This window comes from Puma concolor, chromosome B4 (assembly GCF_028749965.1).
Source record: "Puma concolor isolate L17-30 chromosome B4, mPumCon1.1.hap2, whole genome shotgun sequence".
NCBI lineage: Eukaryota > Metazoa > Chordata > Mammalia > Carnivora > Felidae > Puma > Puma concolor.
The window spans coordinates 88,490,857-88,516,658 of NC_141673.1; the positions used below are offsets into that span (position 1 = coordinate 88,490,857).

At 41.1% G+C, this 25,802-nt stretch overlaps 1 protein-coding gene, 1 long non-coding RNA gene and 2 pseudogenes across 5 annotated transcripts in view; 3 read left to right on the forward strand and 1 right to left on the reverse strand.

Moving 5' to 3' along the window:
- Nucleotides 1–3,635, forward strand: part of LOC112867847 (cationic amino acid transporter 3 pseudogene) — an 80,059-nt pseudogene extending 76,424 nt beyond the window's left edge. For both annotated transcript variants that reach the window (XR_015253747.1, XR_015253746.1), the window contains exon 2: nucleotides 1,404–3,635. The product of XR_015253747.1 is annotated as a cationic amino acid transporter 3 pseudogene, transcript variant X2 (transcript). The remainder of the gene's footprint in view (nucleotides 1–1,403) is intronic.
- Nucleotides 1–22,255, reverse strand: LOC147579279 (uncharacterized). Its single transcript, XR_015253765.1, has 3 exons — nucleotides 22,186–22,255; nucleotides 3,629–3,838; nucleotides 1–71 (listed from the first exon to the last, which is right to left on the reverse strand). It is a non-coding gene; the product is annotated as an uncharacterized LOC147579279 (long non-coding RNA).
- Nucleotides 1–25,802, forward strand: part of LOC147579277 (cationic amino acid transporter 3 pseudogene) — a 489,600-nt pseudogene that overhangs the window by 322,658 nt on the left and 141,140 nt on the right. The gene's annotated exons all lie outside the window — the stretch shown is intronic.
- Nucleotides 18,827–25,802, forward strand: part of LOC112867848 (cationic amino acid transporter 3-like) — a 26,362-nt gene continuing 19,386 nt past the window's right edge. Inside the window, exon 1 of the mRNA XM_086713921.1 lies at nucleotides 18,827–22,492. The gene's annotated coding sequence lies outside the window, so the exon portion shown is untranslated. The remainder of the gene's footprint in view (nucleotides 22,493–25,802) is intronic.

Below are 25,802 nucleotides of genomic sequence, written 5' to 3' on the forward strand. Positions count from 1 at the left end.
GTGCAGGATGTTTATAGAGCATAGTGTGACCAGTGAGCAGAGTTCCTGCAGAAATGAGCTCATCTTCTTTACTGGAATCCAAAGAGGGAAGAGACAGAAGAAATTGTTTAGGTTGTGAGCTTCTGAGCTAAGTGACTTACTTCTTTCCTTCCTACCCATCATACTCTCATAACTATGGATGTAAAAATTGTAGTACATTTTGCCTGGTTGCTTCATAAAAGCACCTTTATATCTCTTCTCCCTTCTTAGAAATGGATTGTTGGTTGGCTACTGCACCTATCTCTCCAATGTTTCCTTACTAAACAGCCTGTTCCTCTCCTTTTTGGAAGTAGTTATAAAGGTCTTGCCTCTTTTTCCCTCTTCCTCTCTTCTCACAATACCCTGTGGGTCTAGGTGGGTAAAGGGAAGGGTTTGGACTATACATCCTTTGTCATCACTGCAGTTAAATGGAAGATGCAGAGTGAGGAGCAAGGGGGACAAAGTGACATCTGACTTTGGCTAGCTGATTTGGGGGCTAAAGATTTTAAGACTGGGAGACCAATGGGGCACCTGGATGGCTCAGTAGGCTAAGTGTCAGACTTCAGCTCAGGTTATAATCTCAGGGTTTGTGAGTTCAAGCCCTGCATCAGGCTCTCTGCTGTCAGCACAGGGCCTACTAAGTTCCTGTCTCCCTCTCTCTCTGCCCCTTTGCATTTGGTGCTTTTTTTTTTTTTTTTTTTGTCTCAAAAATAAAACCATCAAAAAAATACTGGGGGGCCAATATTTGTAATTTAAACTCAGGTGATATTTGAAAATATAGTTCTGTGATTGCAATCAGGCCCTCTAGTCAATGAATTAATGTGCCATAATTCATGCTCAAGCATGGCCCAAACATCCCACATGTGAATTGTTGCACAATAAATTCATGCCATCTTGTGTCTTATAGCTCAATTAGTACACGAAGCTACATGAGATGTACCCAAATTTAAATATGTCATGTAGTTCATTAAAAGCAGAATGTTGGGGGCGCCTGGGTGGCGCAGTCGGTTAAGCGTCCGACTTCAGCCAGGTCACGATCTCACGGTCCGTGAGTTCGAGCCCCGCGTCAGGCTCTGGGCTGATGGCTCGGAGCCTGGAGCCTGTTTCCGATTCTGTGTCTCCCTCTCTCTCTGCCCCTCCCCCGTTCATGCTCTGTCTCTCTCTGTCCCATAAATAAATAAAGACGTTGAAAAAAAAAAATTTAAAAAAAAAAAAAAAGCAGAATGTTGGGAAGTACTTGGCACTTTTCTGGGGGAAAGCAAGGTTGGTTTTTCTGTGATGTCCTTTAGTGTCAGTTTCTGTGATATTGGGCTACAACAGGTAACCTGAGACTTCTAAGTGTTGGTTGAACACCATTGTTCAGTAAATACTTATTGTTTACTTAGGCATTATGGAAGAATAGCACATATAAGATGAAATATGAAGCATCAGCTTTCAAGCCTGAGCAATAGAACTCAGCAGTGACAACCCAACTTGGCTTAACTGAGACTCCGTGAATCCAGCTCCAGACTCTCGGCTCTCCACACTTCCTGCAGCTCTCTGATCCTAGAATCTTCAACTCCAGCTACAATGCTGGGTCAGGCACTTTTCAGATTTGGTCAAAAGCTGCTACGCAGACGTCAGCTGGAACATTTGGTGACTGAGGATGTCCCATGCAGAAGACTGAACACTCTGGATTTAGTGGCCCTGGGTGTGTGCTCTACAGTGGGTGCAGTTATATATGTCATAGCTGGTGAAGTGGCTAGAGATAAAGCCGGACCATCCATTGTGATCTGCTTTTTGGTGGCCGGCCTAACTTCTGTGCTGACGGGGCTGTGCTATGCAGAGTTTGGTGCCCGTGTTCCCCATTCTGGCTCTGCATATCTCTACAGCTATGTCACTATAGGTGAACTCTGGGCTTTCATCACTGGCTGGAACCTCATCTTTTCCTATGTTGCTGGTACGGCCATTGTGGTCTTTGCCTGGAGCTTAGCTTTTGACAACCTGTTTGGGAACCAGATCTCTCAGACCCTGCATGAAAACATCTTACTGCATGTTCCCCAGGTCCTTGCAGAAATTCTAGGCTTCTGTGTTGTGGCCCTTGTGTTGTTGCTCATCGGATTGCTGACTCTGAGGGCTAGAGAGTCAGGACTGTTTACCAAAGTAGTCACATTGGTGAGCCTTTTAGTTCTCAGTTTTGTCATCATCTCTGGTTTCATTAAGGGGGACCTGCACAACTGGAAGCTCACAGAAGAGGACTACGTAAAGGCTGGACTCAATGACACCTCAAGCTTGGGGCCTCTGGGCACTGGAGGATTTGTGCCTTTTGGCCTTAATGGGATTCTCCATGGAGCAGCTACCTGTCTGTATGCATTTATAGGTTTTGACAACATTGTTACCAGAGTTGAAGAAGCCCACAACCCCCAGCGTTCCATCCCTATGGGCATTGTGATTTCACTGTTCATCAGCACTTTGATGTATTTTGGTGTCTCTTCAGCACTTACACTTATGGTTCCTTACTACCAGCTTCAACCTGGGACCCCCTTGCCTGAGGTATTTCACCATATTGGCTGGGCCCCTGCCTACTATGTTGTAGCTTTTGGATTTTTCTGTAGTCTTTCTGCCAGCCTCTTGGGCTATATGTTCCCCATACGTCAGCTGATATACACGATGGCAAAGGATGGCCTCCTGTTCTCTGTCTTTGCCAGGATCCAAACTGGCACATACATCCCCATAATGGCCACGGTGATCTTTGGCATTATCGCAGCAATCATGGCATTCTTCTTTGGACTCACTGACCTTCTGGACTTCATGTCAATTGGGACACGGCTAGCTTACTCCCTGGTGGCTTTTTGTGTTCTCATCCTCAGGTATCAGCCTGAGGTGAAGAAAGGGGGAAACGAAGCAGACATGCAGGATGAGAGTGGACCTGCAGAAGAGAAGCTGACTCTACAGGGACTACTTTTTCCAGGCAGTTCCACCCCCACTCCACTCTCTGGCCGGGTTGTCTATGTTTGCTCCTCACTGCTTGCTCTGCTGCTTACTCTTCTTTGCCTGGTGCTGGCCCAGTGGCCAGTTCTGCATTCTGGAACTGCAGTGTGGATTTCATTGGTTGTGCTGCTCCTGGTGCTCATCACTGGGATCACTGGGGTCATCTGGAGACAGCCGCAGAGCTCCAGTCCCCTTCCCTTTAAGGTCCCTGCTCTGCCTCTCCTCCCACTACTGAGTGTCTTTGTGAATGTTTACCTTATGATGCGGATGACAGCTGGCACCTGGGCCCCAATTGGTTTCTGGATGCTGATTGGGTTTGCTATCTACTTTAGCTATGGGATCCAATACAGCCTGGTTGCTGAATCCCACTTAAGTTAGCGCTAAACTGTAGAACTTGTACTCAGGAATGCAGTACATATTTGTTTTGACATCATCACACCTGAATGCAGTCCAGTCCCCTGCACAATAATGGTGAATACTTTTGGGCACATGGAAAGCTAGGCCTCCCATGGCATGTTGTTTGGGGGAACATGAATAGAGTCGTGTATTTATTGTGGAGCAAAGAATATGTCTTTACATTTCCTTCCTTTTTTTTTTTTTTTTACTTGTTTCATTATCAGTTGCATCCATAATTGCTTACCGGCTTTAGAAAATATTATTAAAATAAACTAGAAGGAGCGCCTGGGTGGCGCAGTCGGTTAAGCGTCCGACTTCAGCCAGGTCACGATCTCGCGGTCCGTGAGTTCGAGTCCCGCGTCGGGTTCTGGGCTGATGGCTCAGAGCCTGGAGCCTGTTTCCGATTCTGTGTCTCCCTCTCTCTGCCCCTCGCCCGTTCATGCTCTGTCTCTCTCTGTCCCAAAAATAAATAAAACGTAGAAAATCTTATAAAAATAAATAAATAAATAAACTAGAAAAGGTGTTTTTGTTTTCCTTGGATAAATATTCAGTTGTTGAAATAGTGTATTTATGGTAGTTCTATTTTACTTTTTTGAGGAACTTCAATACTCTTTTCCACAGTGGCTGCACCAATTTACGTTCCCAATAACAGTGTACAAGTGTTCCTTTTTCTCCACTTCCTCTCCAACACTTTTTATTTGTGTTTTGATTTTAGCCATTCTGACAGGTATAAAGTGATATTTCATTGTAGTTTTAATTTACATTTCCCTGATGATTAGTGATGCTGAGCATATTTTCATATGTCTGTTGGCCATCTGTTTGTCTTCTTTCCAAAAATTTCTATTTAATTCTTCTGCCCAGTTTAAAATTGGCTTGTGTGTGTGTGTGTGTGTGTGTGTGTGTGTCTGTGTGTGCATGTATGTATATGTACAAATACAAACAACGGGATACTACTTAGCCATAAAAAAACATGAAATCTTGCCATTTGTAACAACATGAATGGACATACAGTATATAAGTGTAAGTGAAATGTTAATCTGAGAAAGACACATGATTTAACTTTCATATGGAATTTAAGATATAAAACAAACAAACAGACAAAAAAGAGAGACAAGCAAATAAAAAAAATCCAAGACTCTTAAACACAATGAACAAACTGGTGGTTGCCAAAGTGGAGGTGGGTACGAAAATGGGTGAAATATATAAAGGGAATTAAGAATGCACTTATCTTGATGCTCCTGAGAAATGTGTGAAAGTGTTGGATCATTATATAGTACACCTAGAGTAATATAATGACAACGTATCTTAACTATTCTTCAATAAGAAAGAGAAAAAGATGAAATAAAAAGATGAAATATGAACTGTGCCCTTAAGGAGCTTATATTCTAGTACAGGAGGGAAAGCATAGCTGTAACACAAAAGAGTGTGGTATCATAAGTAATATACAAATAAAGTGCCTTGGGAATTCAGAGTGGAGGTTGATCTTTTGTGGCTGGCACAGTGGTGAGGTTTGATTGGTGAAATCAGAAGACTTTGTAGAGGAATGGCATTTAAATTGGCTCTCTCCAAGAAAAGATAGGATTTTGCTACATGTGGGCAGCAGGGAGAGATTGTAGACACAGAGAACAACACTAGGAAAAGCCCAGAAAAATGAAGCAGTATTCAGAACACACTGAATAGGCTGTTAGCTTGAGCCTTGCTGTGAAGGGGGGTGGGGGGTGGCAACAGAACACACACAGGTGGATTGGAGCCAGAGCTTTCCTCTGAGAAGAAAGGATTTTGGCTGTGAACCCACTACATATGCTGAAAATCCATGGTGTTGGTTCATCTACTTGGCAATATCTGTATTCTTGGACTTTAAATTTCTGTACTATTGTCTGCTTTGGTCCACCTGCTCAGAAAGTGCAGAGCTGAGGCCCAAGTATCCTGGGTTCTGGTCTTGTTTGTACCACTAGCCTAGCATGTGACCTTGAGCAAGCTGCTCAGTGCCCTCAATACTCTGCTTATTTATCTGTAATATGAGAGGTCAATTTTTTTTTTTTACTTAAAAAAATCTAGGATTTCCTCTGGTTATTCTGTCCTGTTATTCTCTCAGCCAGGTCTCTCTACTGAATGCAATCTGAACCTACATCCTGCCCACTTTTCACTACAGCCCATTGTTGAAGCTACAAATGTCCCATAAATAACACCCCATTTCCCTCTCCTATGTTTGGAACCAATTGATAATCAAGACAGAGACAGATGATCAAACCATCAGCTTTAGATCTGCAGCCTAATTGGCTTGCCAATCACACATCACTAAATTAGATAGACTTATTCCTCATCACAAGTTGTGCTGAGCACCCCCTGCCTCCCATCACAGGAGAGAGCCTGATTTTTCTTAAATTTTCTCCTGTATGAGCAAGTTGGAATACATGTGTCCTGTGAGCAGATTGGTTCTGGATTAAAAAAGGAGTCCTCCAAAAACGTGGAAGACCTTGAAGCGAGCATGTCTCTTTGACTCACTAATTAAAGTCACAGTAAAGAGTGGGTGTAGGAAGGACTGGATTAGTACTGGATTAGTACTAATTAGGACTGGATTAGTACTGGATTAGTACTCTGCTCAGTGGTGCTCAAACTTTATTGGGTGCCACCTCCCTTGGAGGACTTGTGGAAACACAGATTGCTGAGCCCTGCCCCTATCATTTGGAATTCAGTAACTCTGGGTGGGGTCCAGATCTTGTCCTTCAATCAAGTTCCCAGGTAAGGCTGAGGCTGCTGGTCCAGGGACCCCACTTTAAAAGCCAAAGCTCCAGTTGAAGGCCCTTTACAGGTAAAAATTAAAGGAAGGAAATGAAACACTTGCCTGCTTCTTTCTTTCTTTCTTTCTTTCTTTCTTTCTTTCTTTCTTTCTTTTTCTTTTTAATGTTTATTTTTGAGAGAGAGAAAGACACAGAGCATGAGTGGGTAAAGGGACAGAGAGACAGGGAGACAAAGAATCCAAAGCAGGCTCCAGGCTCTGTGCCCAACTTGGGGCTTGAACTCACAAACCACAAGATTATGACCTGAGTCAAATTCGGGTGCTTAACCGATTGAACCACCCAGGCACCCTATCACTTGCCTTCTTTAAATGAAAGATTTACTATAAAGAGCTCACCAAACTCCACACCCGAAAAGCAAATAACCCAGTGAAGAAATGGGCAGAAAACATGAATAGACACTTCTCTAAAGAAGACATCCGGATGGCCAACAGGCACATGAAAAGATGTTCAGCGTCGCTCCTTATCAGGGAAATACAAATCAAAACCACACTCAGGTATCACCTCACGCCAGTCAGAGTGGCCAAAATGAACAAATCAGGAGACTATAGATGCTGGAGAGGATGTGGAGAAACGGGAACACTCTTGCACTGTTGGTGGGAATGCAAATTGGTGCAGCCGCTCTGGAAAGCAGTGTGGAGGTTCCTCAGAAAATTAAAAATAGACCTACCCTATGACCCAGCAATAGCACTGCTAGGAATTTATCCAAGGGACACAGGAGTACTGATGCATAGGGGCACTTGTACCCCAATGTTCATAGCAGCACTCTCAACAATAGCCAAATTATGGAAAGAGCCTAAATGTCCATCAACTGATGAATGGATAAATTGTGGTTTATATACACAATGGAATACTACGTGGCAATGAGAAAAAATGAAATATGGCCTTTTGTAGCAACGTGGATGGAACTGGAGAGTGTGATGCTAAGTGAAATAAGCCATACAGAGAAAGACAGATACCATATGGTTTCACTCTTATGTGGATCCTGAGAAACTTAACAGGAACCCATAGGGGAGGGGAAGGAAAAAAAAAAAAAAAAGAGGTTAGAGTGGGAGAGAGCCAAAGCATAAGAGACTGTTGAGAACTGAGAACAAACTAAGGGTTGATGGGGGGTGGGAGGGAGGAGAGGGTGGGTGATGGGTATTGAGGAGGGCACCTTTTGGGATGAGCACTGGGTGTTGTATGGAAACCAATTTGACAATAAATTTCATATATAAATAAAAAAAATAAATGAAAGATTTAGATTAAAATATCATGGTTAATCCTTTCACAGTGGGGAAATCAGTGAATCATTTAACAATCTATGTGTATATCGAATCACCACAATGTATACTTTAAATATCTTTCAATTTTATATGGCAAGTGTACCTCAATAAAGCTGAAATTAAAAAAATACTACAGTTATTTGTATATTTTTTCATTTTGTTTCCTGATTATAGACTGTATGTAAGGAGTATATCTTGTTCATTCCCCCAGAGCATCTACATGGGGGCCAGGCACATAATGAGCATTTAGTAAATTCATGTTAAATTGAATTGAGCCTTACACATTTTGTTTTTTTGGCACAGAAAATTCTCCTTCCTTTCAGGCTAGCACTGTGCTACTTAATTCTTTAAAATTATCTTCTGGGAGGGGCGCCTGAGTGGCTCAGTCAGTTAAGCTTCTGACTTCAGCTCAGGTCCTGATCTCAGGGTTTGTTCCAGCCCCATGTCAGGCTCTGTGCCAACAGCTCAGAGTCTGGAGCCTCCTTTGGTTTCTGTGTCTCCATCTCTCTCTGCCCTCCCCTGCTCATGCTCTGTCTCTCTCTCTCTAAAAAATAAATAAACATTTAAAATAAATAAATAAATAAATAAATAAATAAATAAATAAATAAATAAAATTATCTTCTGGGAGACTTCCTTGACAAACAGCATTTCTCTCCATCTGGAACTATATCTAGAAATGTATCCAGATCTGCACCCAGCATCTAGACCTGTTCCCAGGCACTTGTAGTTTTGCCTTTGGGGCTATTTCTGAGTTTCGTGATTATACTGTCTCTTCTGTCACAGTGGTATCTTGCACAGGGCAAGGAATATTTTCTCCCCTTTCTCTAGACCCAACAGTAAGAACAGTGTTGTTCATTCAAAGAGCAATAAGGAGAGTACAGCTCTGGGGCAGAAGACTGCCTGAAACGTGCTCCCCTGGTCCCAGTCCATCTATTCCCAAGGGATCTGGGGTGGGGCCAGAAGTAGTGAAATTGGCAGAAGGCCCAGCTAGCTCTAGCTGCCTCCAGGGGATCCCTGAAGATGAGACTGGGTCCAGTGTGGGCATAACAGGCTTTCTTGAAGGAGAGATTTATGGTTGGCATAGGAAGGCCAGTTTTTGTCTATTGTATATATGTATGGGGCCTGCCCTGGGAGTGAGGAATAAGAAACTAAATTCTTACTTTAGAATTTCTCATTTTCTCAACCGAGTAGGTGATTCCAGGGAAGCCTGCTAGAGGCAGGATTACCATATACTTACCAACTCCTTTACATGCTTTTTTGTTTGTTTGTTTGTCTGTTAATTTTCTGGGTTTTTTAATTTACTTTTTTATTTTTTTAAATTTACATGCTTTTTTGAGACTGGTGCAAAAATCTTGTGAGAGAATCTAAGATTATTTAGGAAGAGAGAATTTATACCCCAAATGGGGAGAAAAACAGATGAAAATAGAAGGAATTAGAAACTGGACAGGGATGGAGACATCATTACTTTGGAAAGGAAGGTAGGAGTAGAAACTGAGAAAGAGGTATCGATCAAGAGACACTTTCTGTTGGAGGATGCCTATGGAGAAAACTGGCAAATAAAAGAGGGTCAGGTGAATTGGAAAATAAAAGGGACAGTAATTCTATGCTACAGGCACCTTTAAGAGTCATGAAAGAATAAGAATATTGTGCGGGATGTGTGTTTTCACACATGAAGGGTGTTTATGAGTTAGGTTTGTATTGTGTATTGTGCCATGGAGCAAGATTCCTAAATCAGGAAGGGCTAAGATATGATTATCATACCATCTGGAGGACAGACAGACAGAAGGGTGTGGACAGACAGACTCTTTTGGGGAGACAGTTGTAGCACCTTCTACAGTCATCTAGATCTTTCTCTTCAAAGAATGGTCCATGGGCCAGCAACGTGGGTGTCACCTGGGAGCTTCATAGAAATGCAGAATCTCAGACCTCAACCCAGAGCGACTAAGTCAGAATGTGTGCTTTTAACAGGCTCCCAAGTGATTTGTATGCTCTTTGGGGTGTGAGAAGCACAGGCTTCTCATAATCAATGATAGGTGTGTGGCCTCAGAGGAGCACTCAGGAAGGTTTGAAAACTTTGGAATTGGGAGCACAAGAGGAGACACCTAGGCCAGGGAAATTTAATTTGGGGAAGAGGGAGAAATGTGGGCCCTGGCTGTCCTCCTGTTTCCTGGCCTCCCACAACAGTCACTGTGCCAGGGTTTGGCACTATGCCCACTTTGGGAAAATCTCTGCTGTGCCCATGCTGGAGCGTGACTGGACCTCAGGGGCTACCCAGGGGCAAGCATTGCATGGGTCCACTGCTGCCAATTCTGTTACACCACTACTTCATGTGATGGCCTGAAAGGGTCTGTGGAGGTCATAGCAGTCATGCCCAACCTCAGCTTGTACTGTCCCTTAATGAAATGAGTGATAAGGCGATGATACTGATTGAAGAGACTGTGGAGGTTGGGGGGATTGAAATAGGAGTTCTTAACTTACTGTCATAGAAATTAGGATCCTTTCATCTTTCAAAAGTTTAAGGAGAGACCAGATGATTGTGTTAGTGGCATACCCTGGTAACAACCAAATTAATGCTTTTTAAGGGGTCTTTTGATGATTTTTGATGAGTTAATAACAAAATATATGAGAACATAATTCCAGACCCCTGGACTGATAAGCAATGTAATAATGTTACCAGGGATCATTTGAGAATTTTCTTCAGCCTTTGAGGGTCTGTGTACCTCATTCACAATCAGAATGAGTGATAGAGAGACCAATATTGAAGGAAAATAGATTGAGATTGAACATAAGGAAGAATTTTCTGAGATTAGAGGGTAATGGGGGGAGATGAGAGGGTGCAGTATCTTTGACCGAGGACATGGCTGTCTCACTTGGCTTTGGAATACTAAGATGGGCTCCTACCTGGAAACAGGGAAGTCTAAAAAATGAACTATTGAATTTTTTTTATCCCAAGAAATCTTCAGTCAACTCTCAAAATAAAAGGCTGAGGTGGATATGTGGTGTATGGAAGGTGGTGAGGTATGGAGATGATGAGTGGCAGAAGGAAAAAAAAATCTTTTTAGAGCATTGAAATCTGCTAACAATTTTATTTTAAAAATTTTTTAACGTTTTATTTATTTTTGAGACAGGGAGAGACAGAGCATGAACGGGGGAGGGTCAGAGAGAGAGGGAGACACAGAATCTGAAACAGGCTCCAGGTTCTGAGCAGTCAGCACAGAGCCCGACGTGGGGCTCGAACTCACGGACAGTGAGATCGTGACTTGAGCCGAAGTTGGACGCTTAACCGATTGAGCCACCCAGGTGCCCTTGAAATCTGCTAACAATTTTAAAATAGGGCTTGGACTTAGGGGAATAAATTGTATGTTAGGATTGAAATAAGACCTTTAGGTTTCCATGTGCTTCTCTCTCCATGTATTTATCTTGTCTCATTGATGAGGTTTAAAAACCTCTTAAGGGAAAAGAAAAACTTTTTTTATGTATTACTTCTTTATATCTCCAATGCCCCCAAAATGGTGATGATAGTAATAGTTACCATTTGTTCAGTACTATGCCCTATACTTTTCTCCAAATACTGTACATAATCACCTACTAAATACAGAATTTCTATGAGTGAATATTGTTATGCTCACTTTACTAAAGTTGAAAATAAGGCTCAGAGAGGTTAAGTAATTTGTGCCAAGTGAGTAGTGAAGCTAGGATTTGTATCAACTTTGAGCAACGTCTCCTGTTGCCAATCCCTGAGCTATACATAGTCTGCATAGAGTAACAGATCAGTAAGGATAGATGATCATTGAAACTTGATGGCATAGAGATAATTTAAAGGCAGTGGATAATTACAAATAGTGAATAATTAGAAAACAACTTCTATTTCTTTTGTGGCATGTAGTCAGACACACGCTCAATGAGACATGTAAGATTATATTCAAACATTCTCTTATTCACCTTCACTGTGCACTACCTTGCAGTCAAGAGCTTGGAAAGAGTGAAACTGGGTAAATATATTCATAAAGTACCACAGCCAAAGTCATGTGTGTGTGCCTACTATATGGACACATGTGTTTTAATCTGAATGGAATGTGCACCAAGTAGTGGGTATGTTTTTCTCGGTAGGTCTATACACATGAGGATGTTTGTTAGACTTTTTTGGGTATGGTATGTACATATGTGTGTGTGTGTGTGTGTGTGTGTGTGTGTGTGTGTGTGTACAAATCCTGAAGGAGTTCAATGGGGTATAAAGAACTAGCTGCCTTCCACTCTTGGCCATGGTTGGTCTTTTTATACCAAACCCTGATATTCACTTTTCATTACTTCTCTAGGAAACATCAATGAGTTTTCTTTCTTGGAAGATTATGGCTAAGATTCTGGGTTACTTGGAGCCCCTATAAATATGCTACAATCAAAAGAGGTTTGCAGAGAAAGAGAAACAGCAGCCTCAAGGCAATCATCTCTTGTCTTTTACTTTCTAGCCTAATTCACAGCTGCCCTTGCATGCACAACACTCATGTAACCACCTCCTCTCTCCTAGAACCCCTCATGGAAGGTACTAAGAGAAGACATTTTATTTACTTCTTTGCTTTCAAGTGGGACTGTATTTGAGCCATCTCAGAAAGAGGAGAATTAAATATTATACTAATTTAGGAATCTAGAGTTGAGATTGTGAAAAACTGGTCATTTGTGGAACTAATTTCATAAAAAAAACAATGAACTTTGACAGAAGCTGGGATGGTAAGAGGAGCTGAGTGTCTCTGTTTACATCTTTAGAAAATCTTCAGCAAAAGTCCTGGAAGTAGGAGACAGGATGATCTGCACTTGGTTTAAAAGCAGACAGAACACAGGAACCCCCTCCCCTACCTTCCAATGCCAGTAGCTGGGAGACTTTTTTATGAGGGATTTTTATGACAAACTTTACTTTACATCTGATATTTCACAACATGTCTTTTCCAGAGAAGGAGGAAATACAGATATTTATTGACATACAGCATCAGAAGATGAGGAACATTTGCTATAATGATGGACATAAAAAGGGTTTCTCCCTTTCCCTGGGTATGCAAATTTCCTGACTTAATTTGTGTACTTAATGCTTGTCTGTATTTTGCTCTCTCCTCATTAATGAGATTAAGAAATCATTTCATTAAGAAAGGACTTAGTAGATGGGAGACAGGAGAGGAGAGACATATAGATGGAGGCATAATGGGTACCCTGTACCATTTGAACCCCATACCCCTTCAAGAAGACCAGGTACAAGAGAAGTGGGGATAAATGGAACCTGATATGGGACACAGGTCCTGGCTCCTGTCTTCTGTATTCATAACCTCCAGCTTCTGCAGTTTTACTTTGAATTTCACTGGTCTTTGCTTTTCAGTCTCTCATGTTGAACAGAAATTCAGTATCAAATGATGCCCAAAGTCAAGAAATCCTTCCTAGTAACTGTGTTTTTCCCTTGGAAAAACATGCTTTCAGTCTCTGAGTACTGATATCCTACACAGTCATCACAGTCCAGTTTAAATGTTACCTCTGTTCACACCTTCCTGGGTAATCTGTATCAGAAGCAATTTATTTCCTTTGATATCCTCTAATCCTTTGTTTCAGTCTTAACCATAGCTGTCTTTTCCCACACTGTCTTCAGTTGTGGTTACCCTGTGTCTTCCCTTTCTCCCTCACTCAACTGTAAGCTTCTGGGGTGGTAAGACTGTGCCCTGTATATTTTTATATTCTCTCCACAGGGCTTAACACAGAGCTAGAGAACTGTTAAATAACTTTCATTCATGGTATACAGTTGTAGAGAAAGAGACCATGGGTAGACATGTAGAAGTAGGAGCATTATGAATATTAATTAAAGATATATTGTTAACATAGGTCTCCACATGATACTTTCAGGTATAGATCATATTATTAGGAAATTTTTGTCCCACCAGTAAATTTATTCCTATACAATGTATTTATTTACCATTAATTCTTTTCCTCGTTCAAATATAGAGTTTTTCTTAGTGAGAAATAGACAAAAAAGATGACAAGTGTTGAAAAAGTACAGAGTGTGATAAACGCCTGAAAAAAACAACAAGGTCTTATGAAAAGGAGTAACAGGGATTTTTCTTTTTTTATTTTTATTTTTTTAAGTTTATTTATTTTGAAAGAGAGAGAGTGAATGGGAAAGGGGCAGAGAGAGAGAGAGAGAGAAAGAGAAAGCAGGAGAGAAAAAGAGAGAGAGAGAGAGAGAGATAAAATCCCAAGCAGACTCTGCACTGTCAGTGCGTGGAGCCTGATGTGGGGCTTGAACTCATGAACAGTGAGATCATGACCTGAGCTGAAACCAAGAGTCAGATGCTTAACCGACTGAGCTACCCAGATGCCCAGGAAATTTTTCTTAGAGGTTAGGAAAGGCATTTATGGTCTCTGTCATATATTTATCTGTCTGTTTATAACTGACTAATCAGCCCTTAGTACAGTCTGGATCACAGGTGTTTGCTTAGTGCAAAAATGGAAAATACACACCTAAGGATTACAAGTTTGAAAACAACTCTCGCACTTCTTGCACTATTTCTGTGACTTCAGTGATCACTTATGTTTACTTTATATCAACAGAATAGTCCTTTTTGGAATGTATATATGTATATATTTTGTCTGATTATTCACTATAATCAGAAAAGCATTCCCCAACTGCATTTAATCTATCTATGTCTCTTACTAGACATAGGAAACAACATAAGGTCTTATCAATTATTTAAAATGAACTAAGGACCTAGCATCTATCTGGAAGCTGAATTCAATACACTAATTAAGAAAGGAGGGTGAATTTTCTGACCAAGTATCACTAGTTTTAAGTCCTCTTGTCTGCTCTGCCATAACTAGGACCAGAGTTTGGTTCAGGCAGTTTTGGGGTTCCTCCTAACAACTTGTTCTCCCCTCCTCCTCCCTATGCCTAAGGTGAAACTTGTGAGGTACTAAGAACTTGGTCCAAGGGGCACCACACAGTCTCTAATATCTGAAAGCAAGAAAAGTATGGGGGCACCTAGAACAAACAATCCTAAAATTTGTATGGAACACAAAAGACCCCAAATAGCTAAAGCAATCCTGAAAAAAAAATGGAAGCATCATATTCTGGATTTCAAGTTATTTTACAAAGCTATAATCATCAAGACAGTATGATACTAGCAGAAAAACAGATAGATCAATGGCACAGAATAGAAAACACAGAAGTGGGCCCACAGCCATATGGGAAATTCATCTTCAACAAAGCAGGAAAGAATATCTAGTGGGAAAAGATAGTATCTTCAACAAATGGTGTTAGAAAAACTGGACAGCAACATGCAGAAGAATGGAACTGGACCACTTTCTTACACCATACACAAAAATAAATTCAAAATGGAGGAAAGAACTAAACGTAAGATAGGAAACCATCAAAATCCCAGAATATATAGGCAGTAACCTCTTTGATCTCGGCCACAGCTTCTTACTAGAAATGTTTCCAAAGGCAAGGGAAACAAAGGCAAACATGAACTATTGGAACTTCATCAAGATAAAAAGCTTCTGCACAGCAAAAGAAACAATCAACTGGGGTGCCTGGGTGGCTCAGTCGGTTAAGCATCCAACTTTGGCTCAGGTCATGATCTCACGGTTCGAGAGTTAGGGCCCCACATCAGGCTCTATGCTGACAGCTCAGAGCCTGCTTTGAATTCTGTGTCTCCCTCTCTCTCTGTTCCTCTCTCTCTCTCTCTCTCTCTCAAAAGTAAATAAAGGTTAAAAAAAAAAAAGAACAATCAACAAACTGAAAGGCAGTCTATGGAATGAGAGAAATATGCAAATGACATATCTGATAAAGAGTTAGTATCCAAAATCTATAAACAACTTATCAAACTCAATACCCAAAAAACAAGCAACCCAGTTAAGAAATGGACAGAAGACATGAATAGATACTTTTCCAAAGAAGACACCCAGATGGATAACAGACACACAAAAAGATGCTCAACATCACTCATTATCAGGGAAATGCAGATCAAAAGAACCATGAGATACCACCTCACACATGTCAGAATGGCTAAAAGAAACAGTAAGTGTTAGCAAGGAGTGGAGAAAGGGGAACATTCTTGCACTGCTGGTGGGAATGCAAACTGGTGCAGCCACTCTGGAGAACAGTATAGAGGTTCCTCAAAAAACTGAAAGTAGAACTACCCTATCCTTAAGCAATTGCACTATTAGTTATTTACCCAAAGGATACAAAAATATAGATTCAAAGGCCTACATGCACCCTGATGTTTATAGCAGCATCATCAACAATGGCCAAACTATGGAGAGAGTCCAAATGTTCATCAACTGATGAATTGATAAAGAGATGTGGTATGCATATATATATATATATATACACACACATACATATATACATATATATATACACACACACACATATATACATATACACATATACATATGTGTATATATATACACATATGTGTATATATATACACATATATACACATACACACATATTTACATATACACATATATGCACATATATATACACACACACATATATACATATAAAATGGAATATAACTCAGCCATCAAAAAGAATAAAATCTTGTCATTTGGAATGATATGGATGGAGCTAGAATGCATTATGCTAAGTGAAATATGTCAATCAGAGAGAGAAAAATACCATATGATTTCACTCATATATGGAACGTAAGAAACAAAACAGATGAACATATGGGAAGGGGGTGGTGGGAAAGAAGAGAGGTAAACCAACCACAATATACTCTTAATGATAGAGAACAAACTGTAAGTTGATGGAAGGAGATGTTTAGTAGATGGGTGATGGTATTAAGGAGGGCATTTGTTGGGGTGAGCACTGAGTGTTGTATTTAAGTGATAAATCACTAAATTCTACTCCTGAAACCCATATTGCACTGTATATTAACTAAAATTTAAATTAAAAAAAAAAGTACGTGGGGGTGAGGGGCGGTTAGTAAGAGCTAAAGACGGATCTGGAAGAAGGACATGGAGAGAGGTGACAGGGTACCTACAGAGCCACTGTCTTTGGGGTTGGGAAAGAGGTGGAACTCTGTGCTCCAGCCTATTTGCTCAGCACAGGTAATACCCACGAAGCCACCCCCAACACCACAAACTTCCCACTGTGAAAGGAATTTGCACTACCTCCATGCTCTCACTCTCCTAGTGGTTTACTGACTAGGGGTGGCCCAGCTGGGAGAGTTTGTACTCTGCCAGCAGAAGTCAAGCCGAGAGACTGCGTCCTGAGCCTGTGCCTGATCCTGAGAATGTGAACTACAGGTGCCCAGCAGCTTACACTTAGTGTCCTTGCATACTGGTTTGGGCTGTGATTCAGAAGCATAAACATGTCTCTGATTCCAAGGTTTTATTTTACTGTCACTACACCTGAATGTAGTTCTTCCATGTAGATTTGATAAAGAGAAGACAGAAAGAAAGAAGAAGAAAGAAAGAAAGAAAGAAAGAAAGAAAGAGAAAGAAATCAAAACAAAGTAAAGAAGATGGATTACCAAGAGAAGCTTGGCAAATTGTCTAAACACAGACCAGAGTTCTCACAGGACAGAGCAGTCTCAGAATAAATGAACTGCCTCAAAGTTTTCACTATTCATTCCTGAGAGAAATTTGGCATAGGGACAGTTTTTAAACTCTTATGCTTTAGACAATATTATCTTTCCCCACCTTTTGCTTAGCAATCCAAGATTGTATATTTTGGAAGCACATTATTCATGACATATTAAAGCAAAGCAATACTAGTGAATTATTCACTGAGAAGTTATTTCCATTTACAATTTTGACCTCAGCTAAAATTCCCAGTATTATAGCAAGTTGCTTGCCATTTTGTCAAAATAAATGAACATTCCTCCCAAGTTTCCATTAAATAGCATGTGTGAAGGCTGAATTAAATATTCCCAATATTAACTTAACTGCTAACACCATTTTGTAATATTCATTTGTTTTAAGAAATGGTTAATTTTTTAAGAAATGTTTTTTACTATATTCTCATTATTCACTATTTTTCATTATTTTGCTATTTACTATTGCATTTACTGTCTCAAATGATATTTTCCCTTGGGGTTGTATTATAATATTAAGAAGGTACAATTTCTCTAAATGGCTCACTCTAAAACTGGTAATTACAACCCCCCTTTAATTCTTTAAATTCTGGAAATAGCCATTTTATATAAATGGGAAAACCTACCATGTAATTATTGATATTTACTGATACCCTAATAATTATTGTGCTTTGAAAATATTGGCAATTTTGCCTAATTTCTAGCTTAGACAACCAAACAAAACGTTTCTGGGAGGAGGAGCTAGTGCTTTCAGCCCATTGTTTATTTCTGTAGCTTCTTATTTTCACATGATCTCACTCACACTGTGCTCTAACTACATTGAACTACACTGGCAGACCCCAGGATATGGTATGTTCTTTCTTAACATTTGCACATAACTTTTTCTGTGAGGCTTTTCCTCCAACTAATTTCCCCTAGCTAAATCCTCACAGACCTTTGGTTTCAACAAGCCATCACCTCCCCTAAGAATCTTTATTGAATGTCCTTAAGACTGACCTATGTGTCCTTTCTATATGTTCCAGTAACACCTTGTCATTCCCTGGATTTAGACTTATATCAACCTGTCCCCCACCTTCAACCCATAAACTCCTTAATCTCAAGGATTACTACTAGCTTCCCTTTGTATCCCCAGTCTCCAGTTAGTAATGAGTGCTTAATGTAAATGCCCTGAATGAATTAGCAACTAGGTGGATCATGAGACTACCTGGAAGTCCCCTAAAGACCTTTCATTCATTTTCCAGGGTCAAGATCTTCCTGTATATTATGAAAGTTAGTTTCCCTTTAGGGAAGGCAAAGTGAAGAACAGACTGGAACTCAAGCTCCCAGAGGAAATGGGGAAAGGTCATTAATTGAATTATTGTTTAATTATCTTGATGTTTAACTAATTTCCATTTTAGTTTAGCAACATTTTAACATCAGTTATAGTGAAGATAAGAAAAATTCATATTGTTTTCTGATAAATAAATAAAATATTTCTCACAGCTAGTTATTATACTAAGGGAAAAGAAAGGAACAACAGTTTGTATTTATACTTTTTGTTTATTAAAATTTCTTGTAGTTCCCATAAAATGAAGGTATAAAAAATAAAGCACATTTTCTTGCAAAAGAAAAGGAAGACTAAATTATGGTATCAAACAGATGTGGATAATTTATTTTAGTTGTTATAAAATACTGACATTAGAAATAGGTTGTATCAAAGAATTTTATCTGTTTTAAAAAGAAAAAAAATATTATGTTTCAAAATATACTGCAAATACTGCATCATCTTACCCATTATTTTTTTTAAGTTCACATTAACCTGAGATAGATTTATATGAAAATTTTAGAAAATTTCTCCTTTTTAATGTTGAAAATATTTTCAGGTTTACTTTAGAATTCCAGCTGTCAAAATGATCTTCAATTAAATCATCTTTGGTAGCAACAATGATTAACATTGAACATGTCAACTCAAACACATCAAGCTAAAAGTGAGAGCAAATTTGCATCTTGTCCTTAGACTTGGAAGACATAAATTCCACCAATTTGTAGTCTGGTTCAGGTGAGGTCATTTATTGTATGGGTCACATTTTTAAGAAGAGCTATTTAAAAAACATTTTGTATGACACCAAAAAGCTACATGACCCTTCTATGCCAGCACCTCCAGTGTTGGGGACTAGGAAAGGGAAGGGGGCTGGAGTGGGCGATGGCATTTCAGTAGCCAAAGGGAATAAGGGATGACAGTGGAAAGAACGCTAAGAGGAGTTTCCTGAATTCAGAAATTCATGGGTTCTTGCTGGAGCCAAAGACTCCCCCAGCCTGGGCAGCACCAGGACCCAGGGCCAGCTCTGCAGGGAGAGCCATTGTCTGCCAGCTTCTTGTGGATGCAGAGCTCTTCCCACATCACTGCTGACAAGGTTCTGCTCAAGCCCATAGCATAGTGGTCCTTCCCCGCTGGTGGAAATTGCACATTTCAGGAGAAATGATGTTTGTTTCTTCTACCTCATCTTCTCGCCATCTCACCTGTTTTCTGGAGCCACTCGTGACCTCCTAAGGCTGGGAGTCTTCTTGAGATTTCACCCTCTTTGCCATTACCTGACATTTTAAGTTCTGCTTTGGGGGATATGCAGTGGAGACAAGGGCTGAGATCAAGATATTGACCCAAAAGAGCAATTTCTCTTTCTCCTTGGGTTCCATCTACAGCCTTAGATACCCTTTGAAAACTACTTGGGAGTTTTCAAACACAGACAGCAGGGGCTAATGGCATTCCTGGAGAAAGTAGATCTGGAGTAGAACAGGCATTATTCATCTAGGCTTCTGCAAATTTGCAGATAAACTCAGTCCATCAGCCTCAGCAGTGAGATGGATTAGCATGAGCTAGGAGGTTAGAGACAGGGATGATGGAGGGAAAAGGCATATTTTGAAAAATGCTGACAGGACTTCTTATCTACTAGCTCTGGAATCCCTCCCACCCACCAGGCTGCCCTTGGCCCTCCCCTTCTACTACTTAATGCTCATTAGTGACTTCCTGACTTTGGGGAGACACCCATGGGGTCAAGTTGCATTGAGTGGGCAAGAGGAGGGGAGGTGGAGGGTGGGCACCAAGTAAAGGAGGAAAGAGGAGGGGATTGACTGGGATTTTAGCTGGGGACCCATGGTCACTGGGGTGCTTGAAAGTTTGGCAGGGGAAACTGTCCTGGTAGCAGATACTAATTGCTGGGGGAGTGAGCAAGTGTGGGGAGGGGAGGGAATATTGAAAGAGACTGGGTTCCACTGCTTTAGTTTTGAGAGACCTGGTGAAATAAAATCCAATGACTTTGAGAGCTTCCTATGTATAAGAAGGGTTATAGGTGCTGAGAGGGAATAAAAGAGGGACACACATAATTTCTGGTCCCTTTCCTATCTCTTCCCTAGACTGGTTGCCCATGTGTTCCTATCTGAGGGGTGCAAGGAGCCCATGGGCAATTGTTGTCCAGGGTGCAGAGGCAAAGATTACAGGCTTTCTGTATTCACACCCCACTCCCCTCCAGCAAAGCACCTCCAGTGGGCCTCCTGCCTCTCCTCACTTCTCTTCTTACAGAATGCTCCAGACACATTGATACCAAGTAAAAGGGGACCTATAGTGCCCTTCCAGAATTTCCAGTGGCTCCCAATTGATGGGCTGGGGGAAGGGGGAGGACAAAACCTCAAGAAATGACCAGCCATCATGGCAGGAAGGGAGGCAACCCACATCTGGAGTCCTAGAGAATGTGCTGTGAGGAGAGTGCTTCAGTCAGAGCCTAAGCTACAGGCTAACCTGCCAACCAGCCATCTTCCACTCAAAGTGCTGCCGGCAAAGTCCCCTTCCCACCCTCCATGCCAGCCTACACTTGTAACCACAGGGTGGCAGGGGGAGGCAGAAGAAGGAAGAATGGATACAGGGACAGAAATGTCCAGTAAATTCAAGCCAAGACTGACAGATGGGATCAATAAGGCAAGCCAGTCTTAGCACCCTATAGAGTCCAATAGATCAAGACACAGAGTCAACAGAGACAGTGGGCAGTGGAACAGACAGGGAGACATACCCAGAGACAAAAGAGAGGAAAAAGAGGAATATCCAGAAAGCAGAGTGAAAGATCAAAGACAGATACAAAGTGACACCCAGAGGCCAGAGATATTAGAGACAGACACTGTCTCAGAGACAAGAGTTAGACCCAAGCTCAGGGGGTCTGAAAGCCATACACCCAGAGCCAAAGATAGATCCATCAACATGAGGCCAGGGCTGAGGAAATAGCCAGGGAAGTGCACACAGAGAGGGAGGGAAAGGCAGACAGAGAAGGAAAAGGAGGTGGTGGGGACCACAGGGGGAGGCAGTGAGAAGGGACAGATAGAGGTTGCAAAAGGTGGGATGCAGAATCTGCAGAGTCAAGGATTCTGCTGACCTCTCAGAGACAATTTAGGGTATAGGGGACCTATCTGGCATGTAATTTCGGGTATGGGGGGGATTTCAACACTGTCAAGTAGAGGCAGTAGTGCCCCTTCTTCCTGAGACTAATGGCTTCTTGGGTCCATCATTTGTGTATTCAGTCCAGACTCTAAGTAGGCTCCATCTTCTCCATCTCTGATAAGTCTTGCTTCAGTTTGAAGATTAATGTTATGGGAAGGAGGAGGTACCTTCCTTTGGTCACTATTCCAGGGTCTTGGAAGCTCTATGTTTTGAATGCCTAGAGCAGGAAGCTCTCTAGGCAAGGACTGTATCTTTTTCTTTATTCCTCCAGCACCATGCTCAATGCATATTCAGTTAGAATGTGCTATGAATACTGAGAGATTGTCTCAGGAAATACCTCCTAGTGAATCTTAAGCCAATTCTCTTTTAGTTTTATTCATACAGTGATGGGAAACATGGGTGAGGCAGTAGGATAAATGGTGTTGGTAGAGGAACCTAGTAGGAGATTTTGGAAGAGATGGCTGGGGAGGGTGCTTCTATCCTTGTTTAAAGGACTCCTGAGTGTTCTCTTTAGCTGGATATAGAACTGGCCTCCAAATCACCACAGGCTGACTCCAAGTAGCTCCCTACACTCTCCTCCTGCCAACCAGGACCTCCTCCATACCCCGGACCCCAGGAAGCTTTCTTACTTCTAAATTCACATCTTGCTGTCACAAAGTCCTGAACAAAGTCCCATTTAAGTCCTCACTCCACCCACTTACCCAGAAAGGATCCCATTAGTCTTCCATTGCCCACCTCCAGCTTTCCTCCAGGATTCCAGCTAAGCCACCTCCATCATCTCCCATCCTTTCCTTGCCCTGGCCTTAGCAAGATAGGAACCCCAGAAGCCACACCTCCCTAGGGTCCTGCTTCCCCAGGGCCCCACCTCCTGAGGGCCCCAACTATCTGACACTCTCTAAGCTCCACTCCAACTCCTGACTCTGCTTGGCCAACCTCCTTACCTGTCCCTCGGTTTGACTTGCACTTTCTACTCAGGTCTCTCTCCTCTGAGGTAGGAAAAGACCATGGGTAAGTGATTTCTCCTTTTTGAGGTTGGAAATAAAACTGAGACAGAGCCAGAGAGGAAGAAGGCTGGGCACGAAGTGCACCTGGATGTCCAAGCCCTGTAGGATTTGAACAGGAGGTATTTCATTGGCACCATAAATAGACTGTGGATTGGGGTTGCAGACCAGAGGCCCTGCAAGTTGGGAAGGGCAGGTAGGTTTGCAGGGGTCACAGTAATTTGGTCCTCCACACCAGAGAAATTATCAGCTCTGTTGAGGAAAATATCAAGCAGGAGAGGTTATTCCTTGGCACTTCTCCAGCATCCTTCCCACCTCTTTTCCCTGCCCTCCTTCCTGGCCTTTCCTTATTGGCTCAATACAGAATTTGCTTTATTCATCTTTGTCTTTCCCACAGGGCTCAGCACATAGTGTGCTTAGACATGTTCTTTGAATTAATGAAGATTCTTCCACCTGGCTTTTCTTTCCTCTTTCATGTTTTGCCACACTTTCTCACTGGAGATTCTGAAAGTGTGTCACGTCTTCTTAGGGAGGACATTGGTGTGGAATCTGCAGAATAGCAGGTCCAGTTTGATACGGTGGTGCCCCCACCATCAGAAAGAATTTGAGGGTCTTCTTTCTCCATGCTCAAGGAGCTAGATATCTATTTTTACAGCTGCTGAAGGTATCTCCTTGCTTTTCTTATCAAATTTTAAAAAGTTGTGGTGGGGATTGATTAGAGTCTAGTTCAAGCTGTAGAAAAAGATTACCAAATTCCTCAGAGTGTGGCCTAGTGGTCTTTAGAAACACTGGGTCTGCAAGAGGCAGTTTGCTGTTATCACAAAATATATTTGTAACTCTTTAAATTTAAAGGTCCTTGGAGTATTAAACTGTTCTCAACCCTCTTCCCTTCCCCACCGCCATGTATACTGTGGGCTTTACCCCAATACTAGAAGCCCAGACAACACTTATCCATGCATGACACCTGTTTTATTGATTATATATGGCAAATGTTTATTCCTAAATTGTCTTTATCTTGCCCTCTAGCAGTTCTTGGGTAACTTCTCTACATTTTCAATTGACAAATGTTACATGCTTCCGGAAGACAGATTCATTGTAACCTTAATGTAAGCAAAATTATGTGGAAAGGACAATTTCTTTCACTAAGTATATCCTGAATTCATAAATATGAGCTGGGATTGTATTCTTTTGACTTATCGGCATCCCTTTTTTCTTTCAGTATCATAGAAATTGCAAAGCAGAGTAGGGATTGGAAATAATGAGGGAAGAAGGATAATGATTGTCCCTTAAAAAGTGGTAGTTGAAGCTCTTTGTGGTAGATTATGTTGCCATCTGAGTGGGGCAGATGGGTCTTGGTGGAGAAGTCATATGGATCTATATTTGGATAAGAAATCAGGACTTTGAAGCATGATACAGCTTTCAAATGACTTAGATTATCTGGTGTCTTTCCTGCAACAAAACAAAATGAAACAGTTAACTTTCAAAGGGAACAGGTGGTAGTGTAGAGCATCTACCTAGAGTCTATAGAGGAAAAAGAGCACAGTCTGGTGAGAGTGAACAGAGAAAAATACAGCCTGGTACTTACACAGGAAACAGAAGGACACATTTAAAGATATGAAAGATGATAACCAGCGACATAGTTGGCCTTTCCTAAGCTACCTTGTGTGCAGTGTAGTACTCTGGGTGTGTGTTGGGAGAAGGTCCATGGAAGATGGAGCCATAGGCTCTGACCGCGCACAACTGCTAGACTAAAAGTGGAGACAGGGTATTGGTGATACATGGGACCAATGGATGGACTTCTAGATTCTCTTTTTACAAGGCAAGGAAGGATTTTGGGGGGAAAGAAGCATAGCTCTTTATCAAAACTTCTTGGAAAAAATATGAGAAAATCAGTATTTACTGTAGACAAAAACTATGTTACAGTTGTAGTTTGGAAAATAATGTAGTGAGACACTTGGACTTCCTTCTAGTGCTTTGTCCTGAGGACTTTTCTTAGGTATTCTGTTTGACAGGATTCAGGGTTGAGAAAAGGCAGTAGAGAATCATAGGGGAATATAGAGAAGTAATTGATTTTCACTGTTGACATTGATGTATCATATCACTTTCTAATCCCTTAATGGCACACATTCTGACTTTCTGTTTATCATTTGAAAAATCTAATTCTGATTCTTCCTGGTAGCCCATCTAGTTTCTGAATAACTCTAGAAGCAGAAGTTCAGATTTTTCTGATTTGTCAAGTTGATCATCTTGTTTTAGTGTGATTGAAATATTAGGAATTTCCAAAACTGGATTATGACTGAAACTAAACCTGTCAATGTGTCAAATCGTGAATGAGGAATGTTGCATTTAACTGTGTCTTCTCCAGAGTTATCCAAAAGGGACTAAAAAAAGTACTTTGTTCACAACCATCCCAGAATGATACTACATAATATGGAGTCTATACAGCCTCTAGAGAAGCTCTGGCTATCTGCTTGTTTACCTAAATAATGGTGCAATGATACTAGTAAAGTATGTGTATGTAACAGGGACTTCTTGGTATTGTAAGAAGGAAGCAAACATGTTTTGCTCTACATCTACATAAATTTTGGTCTATATTTGGCTGGATGGATATGGTTTACATACAACTGGTGTGAAGCATGTTAGTTTGCATCAGGATGGGTTTTCAGTGACTTGGAATTCAGCCTCTGCCAGACTGGAATGGGATTTGAGAGGTGCAAGCTGGGGTTGTAGAGTAAGTAGGTAGGTGAGTTGGAGGAGGTGGATGTGTTTCCTCTTGGTGTAACGAGCAGAATGTTTGGAGGCTGCCATGCTTTCAAGTTTAAGACTTAGTTGCACCTAGTAATATTTACTTGAAGAATTAGGGTTTCCAGCCTCACTGAGAAAAGATGAAGCCAATTCTAACCTAAGTAGTTTTTATTTTAGAAAGGGAGACAAAGGCTTCTTCCCAGTAACTTGAAAACAGAATATAGTACAAAGTAAGATCACAGGTGGGAGGATGCCTGGTAAGTGATCCATTTGGTGAGGTTGTTCTCAGAAGACTCCTGGGAATAAGTTTGGATATTTATTTTCTTTAGTATGAGCTGAATTTGGTTACATCAGCTTTCTTTTCAACCTTTCAAGGAAGCTATCTGTCATATACTTCTCTTTTCCTAGGCGAGAAGATACAATTTTATTACTACTGCAGTGGTTTCTCTCTCTTTTCCTTTTCTGCACAAAGACTGGGAATTATTATCATTCATATTATCATCATTATTATCACATCCTAGTATCTAGATCTGTATTAATATCTTTTGCAATTATTTAACTGGATCTGTCTA